Here is a 12584-nt window from a genome sequence, read left to right as displayed (position 1 = left end):
ATATACAAAAGGATAAAGGATGTCATGAAAAATACCTAAAACAAATTAATGGGTAAAAACAACCTACAGTGAGGAGACAACTGTATATCCACATACGAAAGAATGTTGGACCCCCTACCTCACACTATATGCAAATATTAACTCAAAGCAGATCAAATACCCAAATATAAGAGTTAAAACGATTAAAGTCTTAAAAAGAAAACAGGTGTGTAGCTTCATGACCTAGGACTAGGCAACAATTTCTTAGATATGACACCAAAAGCACAAGCAACTGAGGAGAAATAGATAAATTAGGTTTTCTGAAGTTTTAGTAAGGTGTACTTGACAAAAATTTTATATATTTAAGGCATATAATTTGGTGTTTTGATATGCATGTATGTTATAAAATATCACCACAATCAAACTAATTCACATATCATTTCCTCACATAGTTACCTTTGTGCATGGTGAGAACATGTAAGATCTACCCTTTTAGCAAATTCCAAGGACAGTCATGAATTGCTTAATGACTGGTATGTGTTCGGAGATATGCATTATTAGGCAATTTTGGCATTGTGCAAACATTATAGAGTGTATTTACACAAACCTAGTTGGTATAGCCTACTACATACCTGGGTTATATGGCATAACCTATTATTTCTAGGCTCTAGAGAGAATGGGGTACCCACTCTGTAGAGAAGGGAACAGAGGTGGCACACCTTTGAGAGATATATCAAGCTCTGCTTCCATCCCATAGTATAGGGTTATATCCAGATTTCTCACCAGAAACCATGGTGGCCAGAAGTGACACAACGTTTTTCAAGTGTTGAGAGAAAAGGGTTGTACAGCATGTTACTGTACCGAATACTGTAGGCAATTATGACACAATGGTAAGTATTTTTGTATGTAAACACATATAAACATAAAGACATAGAAAAGGCATAATAAAAATACAGTATAAAAGATAAAAAATGGTACACCCGTATAGGGCATTTACCATGAATGGAGCATGCAGGACTGGAAGTTGCTGTGGGTGAGCTAGTGAGTAAGTGAGTGGTGAGTGAATGTGAAGGCCTAGGACATTACTGTACACTACTGTAGACTTTGTAAACACTGTACACTTAGGCTACAATAAATTTATTTTAAAAATAAAGTAATTGCACTATGATGTTATGACAGCTAACATATTACTAGGCGATAGAAATTTTCAGTTCCATTATAATCTTAGAGGACCACCATCATATATGTGATCCATCATTAATTGACCAAAACATCATTATGCATCACATGACTACAACACTGTTAACTATAGTCATACAACTTTGTTAACTATACACAGGTTAACTATAGTCACATTGATTACATTAGAGCTCCATAGCTAACATTTTTTACTTTTTGACCAATATTGCCATTTTCATTCGCTTTAGCCCCAGGCAACCACCATTCTATGAGCTAGACTATTTTAGACGTCACAAATGAGTGAGACCATGCACTCTCTGTGTTCAACTAGAGACAACTCTAGTTGTCTCTCTGTGTTCAACATATTTCATTTAGCATAATGACTGGATTTCTTCAAAATTAAAATTTTTCCCTATCAAAGAATGCCACTAAGAAAGTGAAAAGACAACCCCTAGAATAAAGCAAAATATTTGAAAATAATATATCTGATAAAGACCAAGTATCAGAATATATAAAGAATTCTTACAACTCTAAAAATGACAAATACTTCAATTTAAAAATGGGCAAAAGATTTGAATAGACATTTCTCCAAGGAAGATACAAAAATGGCCAATAAACATATGAAAAGATGCTCATTATTATTGGTCATTAAGCAATGCAAATCAACAACCAAAATAAGATGCCACATCTGATCCACTGGGATGGTTATAATATTTTTAATGAAAAAATTAACAAATATTGATGAAGATGTGGGGAAATTAAACCCTTATACATTTCTGGTGGCTATGTAAAATGGTAACACTGCTGTGGAAAACAATTTGGCATTTCTTCAAAAAGTTAGACATAGACTTACCATATGACTCAGTAATTCCATTCTTGGTATGTGCCCGAGAGAAGTGAAGGCATATGCTCATACAGATACTTCTGCATGGATATTCACAGCAGCACTACTCATAATAACCCCAAAGTGGAAACAACACAAATGTCTGTCAACTGATGAATGGACAAACAAATATGGCATATTCATACAATGGAATGTTATCTACCCATAAAAAGCAATGAAATATAAGTACATGCTACAACATGAATGAACCTTGAAAGTATTATTCTAGGAAAAAGAAGACTGACACAAAAGATCATATAAATACATTATTCCATTTACATGAAACCTCCAGAACCAGGGTGGACTCCTAAGAGTGTTCTTCAGAGGATTTTAACTTTAGTTTCTTGCATTCTGTTGACATTTATATTCTGCTTCACTTTTTAAGTTTTTCTCTACTCTTATTGTTGAATTATGTTCTCCACAGAAAAGATATATTGAAGTCCTAACTCCCATGCCTGTGAATGTGACCTTTTTGGAAACAAGGTCTTTGCAAATTTAATCAATTTAATCAAGTTCATATTTAGTTGAGTTAAAATTAAAGTCACAAGAGTTAGACTTAATTCAATTTAATAGGTATCTTTATAACAAGAGGAAGATTTGGACAGAGACACATGCAGAGAAAAGACAGCCATGTGAAGTCGAGGCAGAGATTTAGAGTTTTACTACCACAAGCCAAGAAACACCTGGGTCTATCAGAAACTGAAAGAGGCAAGCAAGGATTTTCCTTCAGCGGCTTCAGAGGGGGCATGGCCTTAACAACACCTTGATTTCAGACTCTGGACCTCTTGAATGGTGAGAGAATCAATTTTTATTGTTAAAGTCACCAAGTTTGTGATACTCTGTTATGGCAGCCCTAGGAAACCAGTATATCCTCCATGTTGAGATTCTCTAGTTAATCCTGGTCAACACTAATAATTATATGTTGATGCCATTCTGGGGATGAAAGGGAAGGTAGTATACAAGTGTCAGTAGGCAGGGCAGTGAGGGGAGTACAGGCTGCCTCCAACCACCCTCCTCTGAGAAAAGCACAATGGTAGCAGCAGTGACCAAGGGAGCACATTGATCCTGAAGGACAAGGTGCTGACCAAAACCAAAGCAAGGCAAGGCCCACTATAGAACTAAGGGACATTCAAGCACAAAGTGATCCTGGAGAAGCAAATACACAAAGAAAAACTTAAAAGTCCTATGACACTTATACTCCCGACACATAAATATATTGGGATGGGGAGAAGGTGCCTAAAATCTGTAGAGAGAGAACAGAGGTGGCACACCTTTGAGAGGTATATCAAGCTCTGCTTCTATCATAGTGTAGGATTATATCCTGATTTCTCACCAGAAATCATGGTGGCCAGAAGTAAGTGACACAACATTTTTCAAGTGTTGAGAGAAAAGGATTGTCAACCCCAAATCCTATAGCCAGAGAAAACATTTTTCATGAATAAAAGAGGAGTCAAGGTATTATTAGATGAAAAGAAATTACGAGAATTTGTCACCAGCAGACCTCTCTGCAAGACTAAGAGAAGTCCTGTACACAAATAGGAAACAATGCAAGAAGGAACGTGGAACACTAGGACAGAAGAAAGAACTCAGTAAGCAACAATATGAAGAAATGCAATAGACGTTATTCTTTTGAGTTTTCTAAATTATGATTGATGGTTGAATAAAATATTACAACACTGTCTGGTGTGGTTCTAAGTTTATGTAGAGAAAACATTTATGATAATTTATACTGTAAACAGGAGAAGTTAAAGGGATGTAAAGGAAAGTAACACTTATGTGTTTCACACAAACTGGTAAAATGATAGCATCAGTGGACTGTGATACATTATGTATCTATGTTTTAATACCTAGAGCAACCACTTAAAAAGTTACACAGAAAAATACATTTTAAAAACATTATATATGGGGTAAGCATACATAATTATCACTTGTCAATTGAAAATAAATGTTAAGGCTGGGGATGGTGGTTCATGTTTGTAATCCCAGCACTTTGGGAGGCTGAGGCAGGCATATCATTTGAGACCGGGAGTCTGAGACTAGCCTGGGCAACATGGTAAAACCCTGTCTCTACAAAAAATATAAATTAGCCAGGCCTAGGGGTGCATGTGTGTGGTCCCAGCTACTTAGGAGGCTAAGGTGGGAGGATCACTTGAGCCTGGGAGGTCGAGGCTGCAGTAAGCCATAATCGCACCACTGCACTCCAGCCTGGATGACAGAATGACACCCTATCTCAATAAATAAATAAATAAATATAAAATTTTAAAACCCTGTATATTAATCAAAATAGAATTCTAAAATGTATTCAAGTAACCCATAGAAAATGTAGGAGATATATAAAGAAATGAAAATCAGAGAAAAATAAACTAAAATTCCAGACTTATGCCCTAATACGCCAATAATTATATTAACTATAAGGTGTCTAAATACACCAGTTAAAAGACAAAAATTGGTAGCATAGATATAAAAATATGACCTGATTCCATGATTTTACAAAAAAATTGTTTCTAATACAATGATAGAGATTGAAAATAAAAGGATAAATATATATTTAATATATGATATTTGAATAATATATATTATTCAAAAGAAAAAAATGAATGGTTATATTAATATCAGATATTAGATAAAGGAGCCTTCAGAGCAAATAAAATTACCAGATATAGAGAGAGACATTTTATAGGCCAACCCACCAAAAAGACATAGCAATTCTAAATGTGTTACCAAACAACAAGCTGTAAAAGATATGAGGCAAAACTAATAAAACTAAAAGGAGAAATAGACAAATCTACAACTATACTGGGAGACTTTATACTCCTCTCTCAGCAATCTGTAGAACAACTTCACAGAAAATGAGCAAGGATATAGAAGAATTCAACAACATCATCAACCAACAAGATCTAATTGGTATTTGTAGAACACCCCTCCCAACAATAGAATACACATTATCTTCAAGTGCCCATGGAGCATATACCAAGATAGACCATATCCTGATTTTTAAAAAACTCAACAAAATTAGAAAAATTGAAATCATACAAAGTATGTTCTCTGAACCAATGGAATTGATAACAAAAATAAGAGAAATATACAAACACTTAGAAACTTAACAACACGTTCTAAATAATCTGTAAGCCAAAAAGAAAGTCTCAAAAAAATGAAAATTATATCAAACTCAATAATGTGAAAATAAAATATATCAAAATTTGTAGGACACATCTGAAGCAATGCTGAGAGGGAAATCTATAACACTAAATGCATACATTTAAAAAGAGGAAACTTCCCAAATTAATAATCTAAACTCCCATCTCAATAACCTAGGAAAAGAGCAAAATAAGCCTCTTGCAAGCAGAAGGAAGGAAATTATAAATGTGAGATCACAAATCCATGAAATGGAAAAAAAATACAGACAATCAATGAAACAACAAACAAATTTCTTGAAAAGATCAATAAAATTGAAAACTCTCTAGCAAGAGTGACCACAAAAAGAAGATACAAATTACCAATACAAGTAATGAAACAGGGTCTATCATTATAGATCCTATAGACATCAAAAGGATAATAAGAGAATGCTATGAACAGCTCTACACACATAAATTTGACAACTTAGATGAAATGAGCCAATTCCTAGAAAAAAAGAAGGTGCTGCAACTCATTCCACTTGAAATGAGTAATTCGAATAGCTTTATAACAACTAAGAAAATTGAATTTGTAATTTCAAAATACTAAAAATGACATCTTCATGTTCAAATGGCTTCACTGGAGATTTCTACCAAACTTTTAAATAATTAACACAAATTCTACAATCTCCTCCAAAAAATACAGAGGAGAAGACCCTCTCTCACTCATTTTGTGAAACTAGTGTTAATTATTCTGATATTGAAGCCAGGTAAAACTAGTACAAAGAAAGAAAACTACAGACCAATACTCTTCAAAGATACTGATGTAAAGAAAAATTAACAAAATATTAGCAAATAAAATTCAGCAACAAATAAAATTCAGCAGTATATAAACATCATGAACGAGTGGAGATTATTTTAGGGATTTAAGGCTTATTCAATATTTTAACATCAATCAATATGATCCACCACATTAGCAAGCTAAAGAAAATTATATAACCATATTAATCAATGCAGAAAAAGCTTTTGATAAAATTCAACACTTAAACATAATAAAAATTCTCAAAAAATAAAGAGTATCTACCAAAAAAAAAAAAAAAACCCTTACAGTTAGTATTATACTTAATAGTAAAAGAATGAATCCTTTCTCCCAAGATTGAAAACCAGACAAGGTACCTGCTTTTGCCACTCTTAGTGCTGGAAGTTTCAGTCAGTGCAATAAAATAAGAAAAGGAAATAAAGGGAAAACAGACAGATAAGGAAGAAATAAAACTGCATCTATTTTCAAATGACACCATTGACTATGTAGAAAAGGTCAAGGGACCTATTAAGAAAATCTCCTAAAACTAATAAGTGAGTTCAACAAAGTCACAGGAAATGAGATAAAAATGCAAAAATAAATTGAATTTCTATACACTAACAACAAACATGTAGAAACTGAAATATAAAATACAGTACCATTTCTAATTGCTTACAAGCATATAAAATACTTAGGTATGAATATAACAAAACCTGTACAAACTTTTTGTACACTGAATACTACACAAAACTAATGAAAGAAATCAAAGAAAATTAGGTAAATGGAGAAACATACCATTTGCATGGATTGGAAGACCCAACATAGTAAAGAGATCAATTCTCCCTAAGATACAGCAATATTTTTGTAGATATAGATAAGATTCTTCTACAATTCATATGCAAAGGAGAATGAAGTAGAATAAATGAAACGGTTTTGAGAAAAGAAGAATAAATGGGAGGAATCAGTCTACCAAATTTCAAGATGTATTATATAACTATAGTAATCAAAACTGTGTGGTATAAACAAAGAGACAGATACATAGATCAATGAAACAGAACACAGAATCAGAAATAGATTCTCACAAATATTCCAGACGGATTTTTGGCAAAGATACAAAAGCAATTTATAGGAGGAAAAGTAGCCTTTTCAACAAATGGTGCTGGAAAAAAATAAATACCAATAGGCAAAAAATGAACCTTGAAGTACATCTCACACCTTATACAAAGATTAACTCAAAATGTATCACTAACCTGAATGTAAAATGTAAAGCTGTAAAATATTTTGTTTAAAGAAAAGAGAAAATCTTCTGGATCTAGGACTAGGAGAAACGTTCTTAGATGATATACCAAAAGCACAATCCATAAAAGAAAAATATGATATACTGGACTTCATTAAAACTGAAAAAAATATGATCTGCAAAAGACCTCCTTGAGAGAATGAAAAAATAAGCTACAAACTGGGAGAAAATATTTGCAAAGCACATATCTGACAAAGAAACGGTATCTAGACTAAATAAAGAACTGTCAAAACTCAACAGTAAAACAACAATCCAATTAGAAAGTAGACAAAACACATGAACAGACATTTCACTGAAGAGGATGTATAGATGATTTTTAAAAGTGTATGAAAAAATATTCAATATCATTAGCCATTAGAAAATACAAGTCTCAATAAATTCAAAAATCAAAATCATATCTAGTATCTTCTCAGACCACAGTGGAATAAAATTAGACTCAATGCCAAGAGGAATTCTTAAAACTACACAAATACACAGAAACTAAACAACTTGCTCCTAAACAACTTTTGGGTAAAAAATGAAGTTAAAGCAGAGATCAAAAAAATTATCTGAATCAAATGAAAATAGAGACACAACATAATAAAATCTCTGGGATACAGCAAAAGCAGTGCTGAGAAGAAATTTCATAGCATTAAATGCCTGAATCTAAAAGACAGAAATATCTCAAATTAATAACCTAACGTTGCACCTCAAGAAACTGGAAAAACAAGAATAAACCAAACCCAAAACTAGCAGAAGAAAAGAAATAACAAAGATCAGAGCAGAACTAAATGAGACTGAGACCAGAAAAAGGTTAATTTCATGTCAAAAGTTTAATGAAATGAGTTTAGTTCTTTGAAAAGATAAACAAAAAATGAAAAACACTTTGTAAAACATTTAGTATGTAACTGCTGTTTCTAACATATAATAAATCCAATTATTGCAGACTTACTTTGTTTTTCACATTCTCTCTGTTATATGACTGCTCCTTTGGTGCTTAACCCTCAGCAAGACGCATCTGGAGAGGTTCCAAGATGGCCGAATAGGAACAGCTCCAGTCTACAGCTCCCAGCGTCAGAGACGACACAAGATGGGTGATTTCTGCATTTCCAACTGAGGTAGCGGGTTCATCTAACTGGGGCTTGTCAGACAGTGGGTGCAGGACAGTGGGTGGAGCCCATGGAGCATTAGCTGAAGCAGTGCAAAGCATCACCTCACCAGGGAAGTGCAAGGGGTTGGGGAATTCCCTTTCTTAGCCAAGGGAAGCCATGACAGATGGCACCTGGAAAATTGGGTCACTCCCACCCTAATACTATGCTTTTCAAACAGTCTTAGCAAACGGCACACCAGGAGATTATATCCCGTGCCTGGCTTAGAGGGTCCCAAGCCCACGGAGCCTCCCTCATTGCTAGCACAGCAGTCTAAGATCAAACTGCAAGGTGGCAGCGAGACTAGGGGAGGGGCACTCGCCATTGCTGAGGCTTGAGTAGGTAAACAAAGCAGCGGGAAAGCTCAAACTGGGTGGAGCCCACCACAGCTCAAGGAGGCCTGCCTGCTTCTGTAGACTCCACCTCTGGGGGCAAGGCATAGCTGAACAAAAAACAGCAGAAACTTCTACAGACCTAAACGTCCCTGTCTGACAGCTTTGAAGAGAGTAGTGGTTCTCCCAGCACAGAGTTTGAGATCTGAGAATGGACAGATGGCTTCTTCAACTGGGTCCCTGACCCCTGAGTAACCTAATGGGGAGGCACCTCCCATCAGGGGCCAACTGACACCTCATACAGTTGGGTGCACCTCTGAGATGAAGATTCCAGAAGAATGATCAGACAGCAACATTTGCCGTTCTGCAATATTTGCTGTTCTGCAGCCTCCGCTGGTGATACCCAGGCAAACAGGGTCTGGAGTGGACCTTCAGCAAACTAACAGACCTGCAGCTGAGGGTCCTGACTGTTAGAAGGAAAACTAACAAACAGAAAGGACATCCACACCAAAGTTCCATCGTACATCACCATCATCAAAGACCAAAGGTAGATAAAACCACAAAGAAGGGGAGAAACCAGATCAGAAAAGCTGAAAATTCTAAAAATCAGAGTGCCTTTTCTTCTCCAAAGGAATGCAGCACCTCGCCAGCAACAGAATAAAGCTGGATGGAGAATGACTTTGATGAGTTGAGAGAAGATGGCTTCAGACGATCGGTAATAACAAACTTCTCTGAGCTAAAGGAGGATGTTGGAACCCATTGCAAAGAAGCTAAAAACCGTGAAAAAAGATAGATGAATGGCTCACTAGAATAAACAGTGTAGAGAAGACCTTAAATGACCTGATGGAGCTGAAAACCATGGCACGAGAATTACCTGACACATGCACAAGCTTCAGTAGCTGATTTGATAAAGTGGAAGAAACGGTATCAGTGATTGAAGATCAAATAAATGAAATGAAGCAAGAAGTGAAGTTTAGAGAAAAAAGGGTAAGAAGAAATGAACAAAGTCTCCAAGAAATATGGCACTATGAGAAAAGGCCAAATCTACGTCTGATTGGTGTATCTGAAAGTGGCGGGGAGAATGGAACCAAGTTGGAAAACACTCTGCAGAATATTATCCAGGAGAACTTCCCCAACCTAGCAAGGCAGGCCAACATTCAAAATCAGGAAATACAGAGAACGCCACAAAGATACTCCTCGAGAAGAGCAACTCCAAGACATATAACAATCAGATTCACTAAGGTTGAAATGAAGGAAAAAATGTTAAGGGCAGCCAGAGAGAAAGGTCGGGTTACCCACAAATGGAAACCCATCAGACTAACAGCGGACCTCCCAGCAGAAACCCTACAAGTCAGAAGAGAGTAGGGGTCAATATTCAACATTCTTAAACAAAAGAATTTTCAACCCAGAATTTCATATCCAGCCAAACTATAATTCATAGGTGAAGGAGAAATAAAATCCTTTGCAGACAAGCAAATGCTGAGAGATTTTGTCACCACCAGGCCTGCCTTACAAGAGCTCCTGAAGGAAGCACTGAATATGGAAAGGAACAACCAGTACCAGCTGCTGCAAAAACATGCCAAATTGTAAAGACCATCAATGCTAGGAAGAAACTGCATCAACTAATGAGCAAAATAACCAGTTAACATCATAATGAAAGGATCAAATTCACACATAAAAATATTAACCTAAAATCTAAATGGGCTAAATACCCCAATTAAAAGACACAGACTGGCAAATTGGATAAAGAGTCAAGACCCATCAGTTTGCTGTATTCAGGAGATCCATCCCATGTGCAGAGACACACATAGGCTCAAAATAAAGGGATGGAGGAAGATCGACCAAGCAAATGGAAAACAGAAAAAAGCAGGGGTTGCAATGCTAGTCTCTGATAAAACAGACTTTAAACCAACAAAGATCAAAAGAAACAAAAAAGGCCATCACTTAATGGTAAAGAAATCAATTCAACAAGAAGATCTAACTATCTTAAATATATATGCAACCAATACAGGAGCACCCAGATTCATAAAGCAAGTCTGTAGAGACCCACAAAGAGATTTAGACACCCACACAATAATAATGGGAGACTTTAACACCTCACTGTCAACATTAGACAGATCAACAAGACAGAAAGTTAACAAAGATATCGCGGAATTGAACTCAGCTCCGCACCAAGCAGACCTAATAGACATCTACAGAACTCTCCACCTCAAATCAACAGAATATACATTCTTCTCAGCACCACATCTCACTTATTCCAAAATCGACCACAGAGTTGGAAGTAAAGCACTCCTCAGCAAATGTACAAGAACAGAAATTATAACAAACCATCTCTCAGATGGCAGTGCAATCAAACTAGAACTCAGGATTAAGAAACTCACTCAAAACCACTCAACTACATGGAAACTGAACAACCTGTTCCTGAATGACTACTAGGTAAATAACGAAATGAAGCCAGAAATAAAGATGTTCTTTGAAACCAATGAGAACAAAGACACAACATACCAGAATCTCTGGGACACATTTAAAGCAGTGTGTAGAGGGAAATTTATAGCACTAAATGCCCATAAGAGAAAGCAGGAAAGATCTAAAATTGACACCCTAACATCAAAATTAAAAGAACTAGAGAAGCAACAGCAAACACATTCAAAAGCCAGCAGAAGGCAAGAAATAAGTAAGATCAGAGCAGAACTGAAGGAGACAGAGACACAAAAAACCCTTCAAAAAATCAATGAATCCAAGAGCTCGTTTTGTTAAAAGATCAACAAAATTGATAGACCACTAGCAAGACTGATAAAGAAGAAAAGAGAGAAGAATCAAATAGATGCAATAAAAATTGATAAAGGGGATATCACCACCAATCCCACAGAAATACAAACTACAATCAGAGAATACTATAAACACCTCTAAGCAAATAAACTAGAAAATGTAGAAGAAATGGATACATTCCTGGAAACATACACCCTCCAAGACTAAACCAGGAAGAAGTTGAATCCCTGAATAGACCAATAACAGATTCTGAAATTGAGGCAATAATTAATAGCCTACCAACCAAAAAAAGTCCAGGACCTGACAGATTCACAGCCTAAGTCTACCAGAGGTACAAGGAGGAGCTGGCACCATTCCTTCTGAAACTATTCCAATCAATAGAAAAAGAGGGAATCCTCCCTAACTCATTTTATGAGGCCAGCATCATCCTGATACCAAAGCCTGGCAGAGACACAACAAAAAAAGAGAATTTTAGACCAATATACCTGATGAATATCTATGCAAAAATCTTCTATAAAATACTTGCAAACCAAATCCAGCAACACATCAAAAACTTATCCACCATGATCAAGTGGGTTTCATCCCTGGGGTGCAAGGCTGGTTCAACATATGGAAATCAATAAATGTAATCCATCATATAAACAGAAACAAAGACAAAACTCACATAATTATCTCAATAGATGCAGAAAACGCCTTCAACAAAATTCAACAGCCCTTCATGCTAAAACTTCTCAATAAACTAGGTATTGATGAGATGTATCTCAAAACAATAAGAGCTATTTATGACAAACCCACAGCCAATAACATACCGAATGGGCAAAAACTGGGAGCATTCCCTTTGAAAACTGGCACAAGACAGGGATGCCCTCTCTCACCACTTCTATTCAACATAGTGTTAGCAGTTCTGGCCAGGGCAATCAGACAAGAGAAAGAAATAAAGGATATTCAATTAGGAAAAGAGGAAGTCAAATTGTCTGTGTTTGCAGATGACATGATTGTATATTTAGAAAACCGAATCGTCTCAGCCCAAAATCTCCTTAAACTGATAAGCAACTTCAGCAAAGTCTCAGGACACAAAATCAATGTGCAAAAATCACAAGCATTCT

General features: G+C 35.8%; 1 long non-coding RNA gene across 1 annotated transcript in view; it reads right to left on the bottom strand.

Moving 5' to 3' along the window:
* Positions 1-10202, bottom strand: part of LOC140709725 (uncharacterized) — a 39292-nt gene extending 29090 nt beyond the window's left edge. Inside the window, exon 1 of the long non-coding RNA XR_012090473.1 lies at positions 8182-10202. This is a non-coding gene — a long non-coding RNA (uncharacterized lncRNA). The remainder of the gene's footprint in view (positions 1-8181) is intronic.
* Between the last annotated feature and the right edge of the window lie 2382 nt (positions 10203-12584).

Source organism: Chlorocebus sabaeus, chromosome 21 (assembly GCF_047675955.1).
Source record: "Chlorocebus sabaeus isolate Y175 chromosome 21, mChlSab1.0.hap1, whole genome shotgun sequence".
Taxonomy (NCBI): domain Eukaryota; kingdom Metazoa; phylum Chordata; class Mammalia; order Primates; family Cercopithecidae; genus Chlorocebus; species Chlorocebus sabaeus.
Note: the sequence above shows the minus strand (reverse complement) of the source record. Positions and strands in the feature narration are given on the sequence as shown.